This window comes from Hyla sarda, unplaced genomic scaffold (genome assembly GCF_029499605.1).
Source record: "Hyla sarda isolate aHylSar1 unplaced genomic scaffold, aHylSar1.hap1 scaffold_517, whole genome shotgun sequence".
Classification (NCBI taxonomy): Eukaryota; Metazoa; Chordata; class Amphibia; order Anura; family Hylidae; genus Hyla; species Hyla sarda.
In genome coordinates, this window is record NW_026610528.1 from 189,122 (window position 1) to 206,358 (window position 17,237).

General features: G+C 46.0%; 7 non-coding genes across 7 annotated transcripts; all 7 read left to right on the forward strand.

Moving 5' to 3' along the window:
• Window positions 1-1,296: 1,296 nt before the first annotated feature.
• On the forward strand, window positions 1,297-1,487 carry LOC130338269 (U2 spliceosomal RNA). Its single transcript, XR_008879000.1, has one exon. It is a non-coding gene; the product is annotated as a U2 spliceosomal RNA (small nuclear RNA).
• Window positions 1,488-3,582: 2,095 nt separating this feature from the next.
• On the forward strand, window positions 3,583-3,774 carry LOC130338293 (U2 spliceosomal RNA). Its single transcript, XR_008879022.1, has one exon. It is a non-coding gene; the product is annotated as a U2 spliceosomal RNA (small nuclear RNA).
• Window positions 3,775-5,857: 2,083 nt separating this feature from the next.
• On the forward strand, window positions 5,858-6,048 carry LOC130338270 (U2 spliceosomal RNA). Its single transcript, XR_008879001.1, has one exon. It is a non-coding gene; the product is annotated as a U2 spliceosomal RNA (small nuclear RNA).
• Window positions 6,049-8,137: 2,089 nt separating this feature from the next.
• LOC130338300 (U2 spliceosomal RNA) lies at window positions 8,138-8,326 on the forward strand. The gene has a single exon (XR_008879028.1). It is a non-coding gene; the product is annotated as a U2 spliceosomal RNA (small nuclear RNA).
• A 2,095-nt stretch (window positions 8,327-10,421) lies between these two features.
• Window positions 10,422-10,612, forward strand: LOC130338271 (U2 spliceosomal RNA). The gene has a single exon (XR_008879002.1). It is a non-coding gene; the product is annotated as a U2 spliceosomal RNA (small nuclear RNA).
• Window positions 10,613-12,701: 2,089 nt separating this feature from the next.
• On the forward strand, window positions 12,702-12,892 carry LOC130338273 (U2 spliceosomal RNA). The gene has a single exon (XR_008879003.1). It is a non-coding gene; the product is annotated as a U2 spliceosomal RNA (small nuclear RNA).
• A 2,071-nt stretch (window positions 12,893-14,963) lies between these two features.
• Window positions 14,964-15,154, forward strand: LOC130338274 (U2 spliceosomal RNA). Its single transcript, XR_008879004.1, has one exon. It is a non-coding gene; the product is annotated as a U2 spliceosomal RNA (small nuclear RNA).
• Window positions 15,155-17,237: the final 2,083 nt, after the last annotated feature.

Sequence of the window (17,237 nt, forward strand, 5' to 3'; positions counted from 1 at the left end):
CGACTTGTCTGTCGCTGAACAGTCGCTTTTTATGTATTCAGCACCTATGTATAATGTTGTAAAAATGCTCTAGAAGCTAAAGTCGCAGAAATGTCACACATATTTGGCCTGCAACTTTCTGTGCGACAAATTCAGACAGGAAAAATCAGTATAAATCCTTAGAAAATTATCCCCCAGTGTCTCCATCTGCTGGCGGTATTGAATAAGCATTGCTGCACTGATGGGGTATGCATTAGACGAAAAAAAAGAAGAAAAAGAAGAATAATACGCCCAGAAAAGAGGCGAAAAGGAGAAAAACGTAAAAAAACGTGAAAAAAAAGTAAGAGGAAGAGAAGGGAAAAAAAGGTGGAAATGGGTTTAAAAGTGATTTCGGCGGAGAAATATATATATATATATATATATATATATATATATATATATATATGCGCACACACACACATAGATATAAACGTATTCTCCGTTGAGATATTGCAGCCGCTGCTGTGTCCAGGCCCAGGAGCCTTAGCACTGTGCTGTGATGTCACTCAATACCACTGACATCACTAGGTGTAAACAACATCTCTCCTTTGCTGTGTATGTGACTATGGAGCTGTTTGGTGATGTCGTCTATTACGGCCTTCATAGAAGCAACAGGAGATTGTTGCATCCATCTTGAACCCTCAGAACTACAGTGCTATGATGTCACTCACTTCCACAGGCCTTGCAGAGTGTAAACAACAACAACCCAGCTTTGTTGTGTATGTAACCAAAGGGATTTGTGATGTCACCTAGAACCTTCACAGCAGCGACAGCTTTATGAGGAGCATCAGCACTGCTCTGCCTGAGCAGAACCATCACCGCCATAGGTTGTCAAATAACCCGGATTTAACCCACACAGGTAAGTCCAATGGGGTGCAGGCATGTCCTCTATGCTTACAGCTTCCCGTGGGTGTTGGTTTGATACCGTTTGGGGACAGCCAAGGAGGCATCTGCAGGCAACAAAGGTAGGTGTGTGCTTGTGTGTGTGTTTCCTATGCAGATCCTAAGCCCAGTGTCACATGCAAGTAGGAGGAGTAAGAAGGGTTCCTGGCAAATCCGGGTTATGGATTGCATTTAAAAAGGCCCCGTGGGAGTGCAATGGGCCCCTGTCTTGCTGCTTAGCAATAATGGTATGGGTTTAGGTTCTGCTGTGTGTACTGGTGGTTGACTGCCCCCCAGCCCAGAGTGTGCATGGAAAATTGTCTGGCAGCCTCCCTGACAGCAAGCAGTGATAGTGCCCATGAAGGGGACCTTGTTGGGCCCGCCCCTTTCACGGTTATCGCTTCTCGGCCTTTTGGCTAAGATCAAGTGTAGTATCTGTTCTTATCAGTTTAATATCTGATACGTCCCCTATCTGGGGACCATATATTAAATGGATTTTTGAGAACGGGGGCCGATTTCGAAGCTTGCTTCCGTCGCCCTATGCATTGACCCGATATGGCAGTATCTTCGGGTACAGTGCACCACCCCCTTACAGGGTTAAAAAGAAAGATTCCTACTTTCATTGCTACCTGCTTGCTGGCTAGCCAGCTAGCCAGCCCTGTGGGCCTTGCTGCTGCTGCAGCCAATAAACAAAAGGTGGTGCTGCTGCTGCTTCTGCTGCTTCTGCTTCTGCTTGTGTCTGGCCCCTGTTGGAGCGTCCAGGCACAGGACTTCTGCTGCTGCTGACTAAATGGCCTCCTTAATTGGATCATTTGAGTAGCCAGCACACCTGTGCAGGTAGGGCATGACATGATAGGCAGCTGCCTTGATAGCGGGTGGGTGCTGAATGTTCCTAATTGACAAAATAAGATTAATGCTTATGAAGAAATATAAAATCTCATCCCTTCCCCAATATCGCGCCACACCCCTACCCCTTAATTCCCTGGTTGAACGTGATGGACATATGTCTTTTTTCGACCGTACTAACTATGTAACTATGTAACATAACATGGGGGGGGGGGGTCTCCTGGCTGTTCACACAGGTGTGTCATTGCTGTACATTGACCATGCATTGCTTCTGTGGTATTGCAAAGGCAAAGACAAATGCTTCCAGCCATCCATTGCACTAATGGATTGGTCATCAGCTGGCTGTCTATGTCCCGCATCAATATAGACCAAAGTACAGAGGGTTAGGCTATGCTATTGTGCACCTACCTGATGCATCAGAAGGTGCGAGGCCCTTGCTAAATTCTGTGCACAGACTTTGAGATCTATGCTTTAGACTGTATCTAAACCTGCTCCAACATGGACTGACATTCTGGCCTACTTTCAGCCGATGCGACTTGTCTGTCGCTGAACAGTCGCTTTTTATGTATTCAGCACCTATGTATAATGTTGTAAAAATGCTCTAGAAGCTAAAGTCGCAGAAATGTCACACATATTTGGCCTGCAACTTTCTGTGCGACAAATTCAGACAGGAAAAATCAGTATAAATCCTTAGAAAATTATCCCCCAGTGTCTCCATCTGCTGGCGGTATTGAATAAGCATTGCTGCACTGATGGGGTATGCATTAGACGAAAAAAAAGAAGAAAAAGAAGAATAATACGCCCAGAAAAGAGGCGAAAAGGAGAAAAACGTAAAAAAACGTGAAAAAAAAGTAAGAGGAAGAGAAGGGAAAAAAAGGTGGAAATGGGTTTAAAAGTGATTTCGGCGGAGAAATATATATATATATATATATATATATATATATATATATATATATATATGCGCACACACACACATAGATATAAACGTATTCTCCGTTGAGATATTGCAGCCGCTGCTGTGTCCAGGCCCAGGAGCCTTAGCACTGTGCTGTGATGTCACTCAATACCACTGACATCACTAGGTGTAAACAACATCTCTCCTTTGCTGTGTATGTGACTATGGAGCTGTTTGGTGATGTCGTCTATTACGGCCTTCATAGAAGCAACAGGAGATTGTTGCATCCATCTTGAACCCTCAGAACTACAGTGCTATGATGTCACTCACTTCCACAGGCCTTGCAGAGTGTAAACAACAACAACCCAGCTTTGTTGTGTATGTAACCAAAGGGATTTGTGATGTCACCTAGAACCTTCACAGCAGCGACAGCACAGCTTTATGAGGAGCATCAGCACTGCTCTGCCTGAGCAGAACCATCACCGCCATAGGTTGTCAAATAACCCGGATTTAACCCACACAGGTAAGTCCAATGGGGTGCAGGCATGTCCTCTATGCTTACAGCTTCCGTGGGTGTTGGTTTGATACCGTTTGGGGACAGCCAAGGAGGCATCTGCAGGCAACAAAGGTAGGTGTGTGCTTGTGTGTGTGTTTCCTATGCAGATCCTAAGCCCAGTGTCACATGCAAGTAGGAGGAGTAAGAAGGGTTCCTGGCAAATCCGGGTTATGGATTGCATTTAAAAAGGCCCCGTGGGAGTGCAATGGGCCCCTGTCTTGCTGCTTAGCAATAATGGTATGGGTTTAGGTTCTGCTGTGTGTACTGGTGGTTGACTGCCCCCCAGCCCAGAGTGTGCATGGAAAATTGTCTGGCAGCCTCCCTGACAGCAAGCAGTGATAGTGCCCATGAAGGGGACCTTGTTGGGCCCACCCCTTTCACGGTTATCGCTTCTCGGCCTTTTGGCTAAGATCAAGTGTAGTATCTGTTCTTATCAGTTTAATATCTGATACGTCCCCTATCTGGGGACCATATATTAAATGGATTTTTGAGGAACGGGGGCCGATTTCGAAGCTTGCTTCCGTCGCCCTATGCATTGACCCGATATGGCAGTATCTTCGGGTACAGTGCACCACCCCCTTACAGGGTTAAAAAGAAAGATTCCCTACTTTCATTGTTACCTGCTTGCTGGCTAGCCAGCTAGCCAGCCCTGTGGGCCTTGCTGCTGCTGCAGCCAATAAACAAAAGGTGGTGCTGCTGCTGCTTCTGCTGCTTCTGCTTCTGCTTGTGTCTGGCCCTGTTGGAGCGTCCAGGCACAGGACTTCTGCTGCTGCTGACTAAATGGCCTCCTTAATTGGATCATTTGAGTAGCCAGCACACCTGTGCAGGTAGGGCATGACATGATAGGCAGCTGCCTTGATAGCGGGTGAGTGCTGAATGTTCCTAATTGACAAAATAAGATTAATGCTTATGAAGAAATATAAAATCTCATCCCTTCCCCAATATCGCGCCACACCCCTACCCCTTAATTCCCTGGTTGAACGTGATGGACATATGTCTTTTTTCGACCGTACTAACTATGTAACTATGTAACATAACATGGGGGGGGGGGTCTCCTGGCTGTTCACACAGGTGTGTCATTGCTGTACATTGACCATGCATTGCTTCTGTGGTATTGCAAAGGCAAAGACAAATGCTTCCAGCCATCCATTGCACTAATGGATTGGTCATCAGCTGGCTGTCTATGTCCCGCATCAATATAGACCAAAGTACAGAGGGTTAGGCTATGCTATTGTGCACCTACCTGATGCATCAGAAGGTGCGAGGCCTTGCTAAATTCTGTGCACAGACTTTGAGATCTATGCTTTAGACTGTATCTAAACCTGCTCCAACATGGACTGACATTCTGGCCTACTTTCAGCCGATGCGACTTGTCTGTCGCTGAACAGTCGCTTTTTATGTATTCAGCACCTATGTATAATGTTGTAAAAATGCTCTAGAAGCTAGCTAAAGTCGCAGAAATGTCACACATATTTGGCCTGCAACTTTCTGTGCGACAAATTCAGACAGGAAAAATCAGTATAAATCCTTAGAAAATTATCCCCCAGTGTCTCCATCTGCTGGCGGTATTGAATAAGCATTGCTGCACTGATGGGGTATGCATTAGACGAAAAAAAAGAAGAAAAAGAAGAATAATACGCCCAGAAAAGAGGCGAAAAGGAGAAAAACGTAAAAAAACGTGAAAAAAAAGTAAGAGGAAGAGAAGGGAAAAAAAGGTGGAAATGGGTTTAAAAGTGATTTCGGCGGAGAAATATATATATATATATATATATATATATATATATATATGCGCACACACACACATAGATATAAACGTATTCTCCGTTGAGATATTGCAGCCGCTGCTGTGTCCAGGCCCAGGAGCCTTAGCACTGTGCTGTGATGTCACTCAATACCACTGACATCACTAGGTGTAAACAACATCTCTCCTTTGCTGTGTATGTGACTATGGAGCTGTTTGGTGATGTCGTCTATTACGGCCTTCATAGAAGCAACAGGAGATTGTTGCATCCATCTTGAACCCTCAGAACTACAGTGCTATGATGTCACTCACTTCCACAGGCCTTGCAGAGTGTAAACAACAACAACCCAGCTTTGTTGTGTATGTAACCAAAGGGATTTGTGATGTCACCTAGAACCTTCACAGCAGCGACAGCTTTATGAGGAGCATCAGCACTGCTCTGCCTGAGCAGAACCATCACCGCCATAGGTTGTCAAATAACCCGGATTTAACCCACACAGGTAAGTCCAATGGGGTGCAGGCATGTCCTCTATGCTTACAGCTTCCCGTGGGTGTTGGTTTGATACCGTTTGGGGACAGCCAAGGAGGCATCTGCAGGCAACAAAGGTAGGTGTGTGCTTGTGTGTGTGTTTCCTATGCAGATCCTAAGCCCAGTGTCACATGCAAGTAGGAGGAGTAAGAAGGGTTCCTGGCAAATCCGGGTTATGGATTGCATTTAAAAAGGCCCCGTGGGAGTGCAATGGGCCCCTGTCTTGCTGCTTAGCAATAATGGTATGGGTTTAGGTTCTGCTGTGTGTACTGGTGGTTGACTGCCCCCCAGCCCAGAGTGTGCATGGAAAATTGTCTGGCAGCCTCCCTGACAGCAAGCAGTGATAGTGCCCATGAAGGGGACCTTGTTGGGCCCGCCCCTTTCACGGTTATCGCTTCTCGGCCTTTTGGCTAAGATCAAGTGTAGTATCTGTTCTTATCAGTTTAATATCTGATACGTCCCCTATCTGGGGACCATATATTAAATGGATTTTTGAGAACGGGGGCCGATTTCGAAGCTTGCTTCCGTCGCCCTATGCATTGACCCGATATGGCAGTATCTTCGGGTACAGTGCACCACCCCCTTACAGGGTTAAAAAGAAAGATTCCTACTTTCATTGCTACCTGCTTGCTGGCTAGCCAGCTAGCCAGCCCTGTGGGCCTTGCTGCTGCTGCAGCCAATAAACAAAAGGTGGTGCTGCTGCTGCTTCTGCTGCTTCTGCTTCTGCTTGTGTCTGGCCCCTGTTGGAGCGTCCAGGCACAGGACTTCTGCTGCTGCTGACTAAATGGCCTCCTTAATTGGATCATTTGAGTAGCCAGCACACCTGTGCAGGTAGGGCATGACATGATAGGCAGCTGCCTTGATAGCGGGTGGGTGCTGAATGTTCCTAATTGACAAAATAAGATTAATGCTTATGAAGAAATATAAAATCTCATCCCTTCCCCAATATCGCGCCACACCCCTACCCCTTAATTCCCTGGTTGAACGTGATGGACATATGTCTTTTTTCGACCGTACTAACTATGTAACTATGTAACATAACATGGGGGGGGGGGGGGTCTCCTGGCTGTTCACACAGGTGTGTCATTGCTGTACATTGACCATGCATTGCTTCTGTGGTATTGCAAAGGCAAAGACAAATGCTTCCAGCCATCCATTGCACTAATGGATTGGTCATCAGCTGGCTGTCTATGTCCCGCATCAATATAGACCAAAGTACAGAGGGTTAGGCTATGCTATTGTGCACCTACCTGATGCATCAGAAGGTGCGAGGCCCTTGCTAAATTCTGTGCACAGACTTTGAGATCTATGCTTTAGACTGTATCTAAACCTGCTCCAACATGGACTGACATTCTGGCCTACTTTCAGCCGATGCGACTTGTCTGTCGCTGAACAGTCGCTTTTTATGTATTCAGCACCTATGTATAATGTTGTAAAAATGCTCTAGAAGCTAAAGTCGCAGAAATGTCACACATATTTGGCCTGCAACTTTCTGTGCGACAAATTCAGACAGGAAAAATCAGTATAAATCCTTAGAAAATTATCCCCCAGTGTCTCCATCTGCTGGCGGTATTGAATAAGCATTGCTGCACTGATGGGGTATGCATTAGACGAAAAAAAAGAAGAAAAAGAAGAATAATACGCCCAGAAAAGAGGCGAAAAGGAGAAAAACGTAAAAAAACGTGAAAAAAAAGTAAGAGGAAGAGAAGGGAAAAAAAGGTGGAAATGGGTTTAAAAGTGATTTCGGCGGAGAAATATATATATATATATATATATATATATATATATATATATATATGCGCACACACACACATAGATATAAACGTATTCTCCGTTGAGATATTGCAGCCGCTGCTGTGTCCAGGCCCAGGAGCCTTAGCACTGTGCTGTGATGTCACTCAATACCACTGACATCACTAGGTGTAAACAACATCTCTCCTTTGCTGTGTATGTGACTATGGAGCTGTTTGGTGATGTCGTCTATTACGGCCTTCATAGAAGCAACAGGAGATTGTTGCATCCATCTTGAACCCTCAGAACTACAGTGCTATGATGTCACTCACTTCCACAGGCCTTGCAGAGTGTAAACAACAACAACCCAGCTTTGTTGTGTATGTAACCAAAGGGATTTGTGATGTCACCTAGAACCTTCACAGCAGCGACAGCTTTATGAGGAGCATCAGCACTGCTCTGCCTGAGCAGAACCATCACCGCCATAGGTTGTCAAATAACCCGGATTTAACCCACACAGGTAAGTCCAATGGGGTGCAGGCATGTCCTCTATGCTTACAGCTTCCCGTGGGTGTTGGTTTGATACCGTTTGGGGACAGCCAAGGAGGCATCTGCAGGCAACAAAGGTAGGTGTGTGCTTGTGTGTGTGTTTCCTATGCAGATCCTAAGCCCAGTGTCACATGCAAGTAGGAGGAGTAAGAAGGGTTCCTGGCAAATCCGGGTTATGGATTGCATTTAAAAAGGCCCCGTGGGAGTGCAATGGGCCCCTGTCTTGCTGCTTAGCAATAATGGTATGGGTTTAGGTTCTGCTGTGTGTACTGGTGGTTGACTGCCCCCCAGCCCAGAGTGTGCATGGAAAATTGTCTGGCAGCCTCCCTGACAGCAAGCAGTGATAGTGCCCATGAAGGGGACCTTGTTGGGCCCGCCCCTTTCACGGTTATCGCTTCTCGGCCTTTTGGCTAAGATCAAGTGTAGTATCTGTTCTTCAGTTTAATATCTGATACGTCCCCTATCTGGGGACCATATATTAAATGGATTTTTGAGAACGGGGGCCGATTTCGAAGCTTGCTTCCGTCGCCCTATGCATTGACCCGATATGGCAGTATCTTCGGGTACAGTGCACCACCCCCTTACAGGGTTAAAAAGAAAGATTCCTACTTTCATTGCTACCTGCTTGCTGGCTAGCCAGCTAGCCAGCCCTGTGGGCCTTGCTGCTGCTGCAGCCAATAAACAAAAGGTGGTGCTGCTGCTGCTTCTGCTGCTTCTGCTTCTGCTTGTGTCTGGCCCCTGTTGGAGCGTCCAGGCACAGGACTTCTGCTGCTGCTGACTAAATGGCCTCCTTAATTGGATCATTTGAGTAGCCAGCACACCTGTGCAGGTAGGGCATGACATGATAGGCAGCTGCCTTGATAGCGGGTGGGTGCTGAATGTTCCTAATTGACAAAATAAGATTAATGCTTATGAAGAAATATAAAATCTCATCCCTTCCCCAATATCGCGCCACACCCCTACCCCTTAATTCCCTGGTTGAACGTGATGGACATATGTCTTTTTTCGACCGTACTAACTATGTAACTATGTAACATAACATGGGGGGGGGGGGGGTCTCCTGGCTGTTCACACAGGTGTGTCATTGCTGTACATTGACCATGCATTGCTTCTGTGGTATTGCAAAGGCAAAGACAAATGCTTCCAGCCATCCATTGCACTAATGGATTGGTCATCAGCTGGCTGTCTATGTCCCGCATCAATATAGACCAAAGTACAGAGGGTTAGGCTATGCTATTGTGCACCTACCTGATGCATCAGAAGGTGCGAGGCCCTTGCTAAATTCTGTGCACAGACTTTGAGATCTATGCTTTAGACTGTATCTAAACCTGCTCCAACATGGACTGACATTCTGGCCTACTTTCAGCCGATGCGACTTGTCTGTCGCTGAACAGTCGCTTTTTATGTATTCAGCACCTATGTATAATGTTGTAAAAATGCTCTAGAAGCTAAAGTCGCAGAAATGTCACACATATTTGGCCTGCAACTTTCTGTGCGACAAATTCAGACAGGAAAAATCAGTATAAATCCTTAGAAAATTATCCCCCAGTGTCTCCATCTGCTGGCGGTATTGAATAAGCATTGCTGCACTGATGGGGTATGCATTAGACGAAAAAAAAGAAGAAAAAGAAGAATAATACGCCCAGAAAAGAGGCGAAAAGGAGAAAAACGTAAAAAAACGTGAAAAAAAAGTAAGAGGAAGAGAAGGGAAAAAAAGGTGGAAATGGGTTTAAAAGTGATTTCGGCGGAGATATATATATATATATATATATATATATATATATATATATATATATATATATGCGCACACACACACATAGATATAAACGTATTCTCCGTTGAGATATTGCAGCCGCTGCTGTGTCCAGGCCCAGGAGCCTTAGCACTGTGCTGTGATGTCACTCAATACCACTGACATCACTAGGTGTAAACAACATCTCTCCTTTGCTGTGTATGTGACTATGGAGCTGTTTGGTGATGTCGTCTATTACGGCCTTCATAGAAGCAACAGGAGATTGTTGCATCCATCTTGAACCCTCAGAACTACAGTGCTATGATGTCACTCACTTCCACAGGCCTTGCAGAGTGTAAACAACAACAACCCAGCTTTGTTGTGTATGTAACCAAAGGGATTTGTGATGTCACCTAGAACCTTCACAGCAGCGACAGCTTTATGAGGAGCATCAGCACTGCTCTGCCTGAGCAGAACCATCACCGCCATAGGTTGTCAAATAACCCGGATTTAACCCACACAGGTAAGTCCAATGGGGTGCAGGCATGTCCTCTATGCTTACAGCTTCCCGTGGGTGTTGGTTTGATACCGTTTGGGGACAGCCAAGGAGGCATCTGCAGGCAACAAAGGTAGGTGTGTGCTTGTGTGTGTGTTTCCTATGCAGATCCTAAGCCCAGTGTCACATGCAAGTAGGAGGAGTAAGAAGGGTTCCTGGCAAATCCGGGTTATGGATTGCATTTAAAAAGGCCCCGTGGGAGTGCAATGGGCCCCTGTCTTGCTGCTTAGCAATAATGGTATGGGTTTAGGTTCTGCTGTGTGTACTGGTGGTTGACTGCCCCCCAGCCCAGAGTGTGCATGGAAAATTGTCTGGCAGCCTCCCTGACAGCAAGCAGTGATAGTGCCCATGAAGGGGACCTTGTTGGGCCCGCCCCTTTCACGGTTATCGCTTCTCGGCCTTTTGGCTAAGATCAAGTGTAGTATCTGTTCTTATCAGTTTAATATCTGATACGTCCCCTATCTGGGGACCATATATTAAATGGATTTTTGAGAACGGGGGCCGATTTCGAAGCTTGCTTCCGTCGCCCTATGCATTGACCCGATATGGCAGTATCTTCGGGTACAGTGCACCACCCCCTTACAGGGTTAAAAAGAAAGATTCCTACTTTCATTGCTACCTGCTTGCTGGCTAGCCAGCAGCCAGCCCTGTGGGCCTTGCTGCTGCTGCAGCCAATAAACAAAAGGTGGTGCTGCTGCTGCTTCTGCTGCTTCTGCTTCTGCTTGTGTCTGGCCCCTGTTGGAGCGTCCAGGCACAGGACTTCTGCTGCTGCTGACTAAATGGCCTCCTTAATTGGATCATTTGAGTAGCCAGCACACCTGTGCAGGTAGGGCATGACATGATAGGCAGCTGCCTTGATAGCGGGTGGGTGCTGAATGTTCCTAATTGACAAAATAAGATTAATGCTTATGAAGAAATATAAAATCTCATCCCTTCCCCAATATCGCGCCACACCCCTACCCCTTAATTCCCTGGTTGAACGTGATGGACATATGTCTTTTTTCGACCGTACTAACTATGTAACTATGTAACATAACATGGGGGGGGGGGGGTCTCCTGGCTGTTCACACAGGTGTGTCATTGCTGTACATTGACCATGCATTGCTTCTGTGGTATTGCAAAGGCAAAGACAAATGCTTCCAGCCATCCATTGCACTAATGGATTGGTCATCAGCTGGCTGTCTATGTCCCGCATCAATATAGACCAAAGTACAGAGGGTTAGGCTATGCTATTGTGCACCTACCTGATGCATCAGAAGGTGCGAGGCCCTTGCTAAATTCTGTGCACAGACTTTGAGATCTATGCTTTAGACTGTATCTAAACCTGCTCCAACATGGACTGACATTCTGGCCTACTTTCAGCCGATGCGACTTGTCTGTCGCTGAACAGTCGCTTTTTATGTATTCAGCACCTATGTATAATGTTGTAAAAATGCTCTAGAAGCTAAAGTCGCAGAAATGTCACACATATTTGGCCTGCAACTTTCTGTGCGACAAATTCAGACAGGAAAAATCAGTATAAATCCTTAGAAAATTATCCCCCAGTGTCTCCATCTGCTGGCGGTATTGAATAAGCATTGCTGCACTGATGGGGTATGCATTAGACGAAAAAAAAGAAGAAAAAGAAGAATAATACGCCCAGAAAAGAGGCGAAAAGGAGAAAAACGTAAAAAAACGTGAAAAAAAAGTAAGAGGAAGAGAAGGGAAAAAAAGGTGGAAATGGGTTTAAAAGTGATTTCGGCGGAGAAATATATATATATATATATATATATATATATATATATATATATATATGCGCACACACACACATAGATATAAACGTATTCTCCGTTGAGATATTGCAGCCGCTGCTGTGTCCAGGCCCAGGAGCCTTAGCACTGTGCTGTGATGTCACTCAATACCACTGACATCACTAGGTGTAAACAACATCTCTCCTTTGCTGTGTATGTGACTATGGAGCTGTTTGGTGATGTCGTCTATTACGGCCTTCATAGAAGCAACAGGAGATTGTTGCATCCATCTTGAACCCTCAGAACTACAGTGCTATGATGTCACTCACTTCCACAGGCCTTGCAGAGTGTAAACAACAACAACCCAGCTTTGTTGTGTATGTAACCAAAGGGATTTGTGATGTCACCTAGAACCTTCACAGCAGCGACAGCTTTATGAGGAGCATCAGCACTGCTCTGCCTGAGCAGAACCATCACCGCCATAGGTTGTCAAATAACCCGGATTTAACCCACACAGGTAAGTCCAATGGGGTGCAGGCATGTCCTCTATGCTTACAGCTTCCCGTGGGTGTTGGTTTGATACCGTTTGGGGACAGCCAAGGAGGCATCTGCAGGCAACAAAGGTAGGTGTGTGCTTGTGTGTGTGTTTCCTATGCAGATCCTAAGCCCAGTGTCACATGCAAGTAGGAGGAGTAAGAAGGGTTCCTGGCAAATCCGGGTTATGGATTGCATTTAAAAAGGCCCCGTGGGAGTGCAATGGGCCCCTGTCTTGCTGCTTAGCAATAATGGTATGGGTTTAGGTTCTGCTGTGTGTACTGGTGGTTGACTGCCCCCCAGCCCAGAGTGTGCATGGAAAATTGTCTGGCAGCCTCCCTGACAGCAAGCAGTGATAGTGCCCATGAAGGGGACCTTGTTGGGCCCGCCCCTTTCACGGTTATCGCTTCTCGGCCTTTTGGCTAAGATCAAGTGTAGTATCTGTTCTTATCAGTTTAATATCTGATACGTCCCCTATCTGGGGACCATATATTAAATGGATTTTTGAGAACGGGGGCCGATTTCGAAGCTTGCTTCCGTCGCCCTATGCATTGACCCGATATGGCAGTATCTTCGGGTACAGTGCACCACCCCCTTACAGGGTTAAAAAGAAAGATTCCTACTTTCATTGCTACCTGCTTGCTGGCTAGCCAGCTAGCCAGCCCTGTGGGCCTTGCTGCTGCTGCAGCCAATAAACAAAAGGTGGTGCTGCTGCTGCTTCTGCTGCTTCTGCTTCTGCTTGTGTCTGGCCCCTGTTGGAGCGTCCAGGCACAGGACTTCTGCTGCTGCTGACTAAATGGCCTCCTTAATTGGATCATTTGAGTAGCCAGCACACCTGTGCAGGTAGGGCATGACATGATAGGCAGCTGCCTTGATAGCGGGTGACAAAATAAGATTAATGCTTATGAAGAAATATAAAATCTCATCCCTTCCCCAATATCGCGCCACACCCCTACCCCTTAATTCCCTGGTTGAACGTGATGGACATATGTCTTTTTTCGACCGTACTAACTATGTAACTATGTAACATAACATGGGGGGGGGGGGGTCTCCTGGCTGTTCACACAGGTGTGTCATTGCTGTACATTGACCATGCATTGCTTCTGTGGTATTGCAAAGGCAAAGACAAATGCTTCCAGCCATCCATTGCACTAATGGATTGGTCATCAGCTGGCTGTCTATGTCCCGCATCAATATAGACCAAAGTACAGAGGGTTAGGCTATGCTATTGTGCACCTACCTGATGCATCAGAAGGTGCGAGGCCCTTGCTAAATTCTGTGCACAGACTTTGAGATCTATGCTTTAGACTGTATCTAAACCTGCTCCAACATGGACTGACATTCTGGCCTACTTTCAGCCGATGCGACTTGTCTGTCGCTGAACAGTCGCTTTTTATGTATTCAGCACCTATGTATAATGTTGTAAAAATGCTCTAGAAGCTAAAGTCGCAGAAATGTCACACATATTTGGCCTGCAACTTTCTGTGCGACAAATTCAGACAGGAAAAATCAGTATAAATCCTTAGAAAATTATCCCCCAGTGTCTCCATCTGCTGGCGGTATTGAATAAGCATTGCTGCACTGATGGGGTATGCATTAGACGAAAAAAAAGAAGAAAAAGAAGAATAATACGCCCAGAAAAGAGGCGAAAAGGAGAAAAACGTAAAAAAACGTGAAAAAAAAGTAAGAGGAAGAGAAGGGAAAAAAAGGTGGAAATGGGTTTAAAAGTGATTTCGGCGGAGAAATATATATATATATATATATATATATATATATATATATATATATATATGCGCACACACACACATAGATATAAACGTATTCTCCGTTGAGATATTGCAGCCGCTGCTGTGTCCAGGCCCAGGAGCCTTAGCACTGTGCTGTGATGTCACTCAATACCACTGACATCACTAGGTGTAAACAACATCTCTCCTTTGCTGTGTATGTGACTATGGAGCTGTTTGGTGATGTCGTCTATTACGGCCTTCATAGAAGCAACAGGAGATTGTTGCATCCATCTTGAACCCTCAGAACTACAGTGCTATGATGTCACTCACTTCCACAGGCCTTGCAGAGTGTAAACAACAACAACCCAGCTTTGTTGTGTATGTAACCAAAGGGATTTGTGATGTCACCTAGAACCTTCACAGCAGCGACAGCTTTATGAGGAGCATCAGCACTGCTCTGCCTGAGCAGAACCATCACCGCCATAGGTTGTCAAATAACCCGGATTTAACCCACACAGGTAAGTCCAATGGGGTGCAGGCATGTCCTCTATGCTTACAGCTTCCCGTGGGTGTTGGTTTGATACCGTTTGGGGACAGCCAAGGAGGCATCTGCAGGCAACAAAGGTAGGTGTGTGCTTGTGTGTGTGTTTCCTATGCAGATCCTAAGCCCAGTGTCACATGCAAGTAGGAGGAGTAAGAAGGGTTCCTGGCAAATCCGGGTTATGGATTGCATTTAAAAAGGCCCCGTGGGAGTGCAATGGGCCCCTGTCTTGCTGCTTAGCAATAATGGTATGGGTTTAGGTTCTGCTGTGTGTACTGGTGGTTGACTGCCCCCCAGCCCAGAGTGTGCATGGAAAATTGTCTGGCAGCCTCCCTGACAGCAAGCAGTGATAGTGCCCATGAAGGGGACCTTGTTGGGCCCGCCCCTTTCACGGTTATCGCTTCTCGGCCTTTTGGCTAAGATCAAGTGTAGTATCTGTTCTTATCAGTTTAATATCTGATACGTCCCCTATCTGGGGACCATATATTAAATGGATTTTTGAGAACGGGGGCCGATTTCGAAGCTTGCTTCCGTCGCCCTATGCATTGACCCGATATGGCAGTATCTTCGGGTACAGTGCACCACCCCCTTACAGGGTTAAAAAGAAAGATTCCTACTTTCATTGCTACCTGCTTGCTGGCTAGCCAGCTAGCCAGCCCTGTGGGCCTTGCTGCTGCTGCAGCCAATAAACAAAAGGTGGTGCTGCTGCTGCTTCTGCTGCTTCTGCTTCTGCTTGTGTCTGGCCCCTGTTGGAGCGTCCAGGCACAGGACTTCTGCTGCTGCTGACTAAATGGCCTCCTTAATTGGATCATTTGAGTAGCCAGCACACCTGTGCAGGTAGGGCATGACATGATAGGCAGCTGCCTTGATAGCGGGTGGGTGCTGAATGTTCCTAATTGACAAAATAAGATTAATGCTTATGAAGAAATATAAAATCTCATCCCTTCCCCAATATCGCGCCACACCCCTACCCCTTAATTCCCTGGTTGAACGTGATGGACATATGTCTTTTTTCGACCGTACTAACTATGTAACTATGTAACATAACATGGGGGGGGGGGGGGTCTCCTGGCTGTTCACACAGGTGTGTCATTGCTGTACATTGACCATGCATTGCTTCTGTGGTATTGCAAAGGCAAAGACAAATGCTTCCAGCCATCCATTGCACTAATGGATTGGTCATCAGCTGGCTGTCTATGTCCCGCATCAATATAGACCAAAGTACAGAGGGTTAGGCTATGCTATTGTGCACCTACCTGATGCATCAGAAGGTGCGAGGCCCTTGCTAAATTCTGTGCACAGACTTTGAGATCTATGCTTTAGACTGTATCTAAACCTGCTCCAACATGGACTGACATTCTGGCCTACTTTCAGCCGATGCGACTTGTCTGTCGCTGAACAGTCGCTTTTTATGTATTCAGCACCTATGTATAATGTTGTAAAAATGCTCTAGAAGCTAAAGTCGCAGAAATGTCACACATATTTGGCCTGCAACTTTCTGTGCGACAAATTCAGACAGGAAAAATCAGTATAAATCCTTAGAAAATTATCCCCCAGTGTCTCCATCTGCTGGCGGTATTGAATAAGCATTGCTGCACTGATGGGGTATGCATTAGACGAAAAAAAAGAAGAAAAAGAAGAATAATACGCCCAGAAAAGAGGCGAAAAGGAGAAAAACGTAAAAAAACGTGAAAAAAAAGTAAGAGGAAGAGAAGGGAAAAAAAGGTGGAAATGGGTTTAAAAGTGATTTCGGCGGAGAAATATATATATATATATATATATATATATATATATATATATATATATATATGCACACACACACACATAGATATAAACGTATTCTCCGTTGAGATATTGCAGCCGCTGCTGTGTCCAGGCCCAGGAGCCTTAGCACTGTGCTGTGATGTCACTCAATACCACTGACATCACTAGGTGTAAACAACATCTCTCCTTTGCTGTGTATGTGACTATGGAGCTGTTTGGTGATGTCGTCTATTACGGCCTTCATAGAAGCAACAGGAGATTGTTGCATCCATCTTGAACCCTCAGAACTACAGTGCTATGATGTCACTCACTTCCACAGGCCTTGCAGAGTGTAAACAACAACAACCCAGCTTTGTTGTGTATGTAACCAAAGGGATTTGTGATGTCACCTAGAACCTTCACAGCAGCGACAGCTTTATGAGGAGCATCAGCACTGCTCTGCCTGAGCAGAACCATCACCGCCATAGGTTGTCAAATAACCCGGATTTAACCCACACAGGTAAGTCCAATGGGGTGCAGGCATGTCCTCTATGCTTACAGCTTCCCGTGGGTGTTGGTTTGATACCGTTTGGGGACAGCCAAGGAGGCATCTGCAGGCAACAAAGGTAGGTGTGTGCTTGTGTGTGTGTTTCCTATGCAGATCCTAAGCCCAGTGTCACATGCAAGTAGGAGGAGTAAGAAGGGTTCCTGGCAAATCCGGGTTATGGATTGCATTTAAAAAGGCCCCGTGGGAGTGCAATGGGCCCCTGTCTTGCTGCTTAGCAATAATGGTATGGGTTTAGGTTCTGCTGTGTGTACTGGTGGTTGACTGCCCCCCAGCCCAGAGTGTGCATGGAAAATTGTCTGGCAGCCTCCCTGACAGCAAGCAGTGATAGTGCCCATGAAGGGGACCTTGTTGGGCCCGCC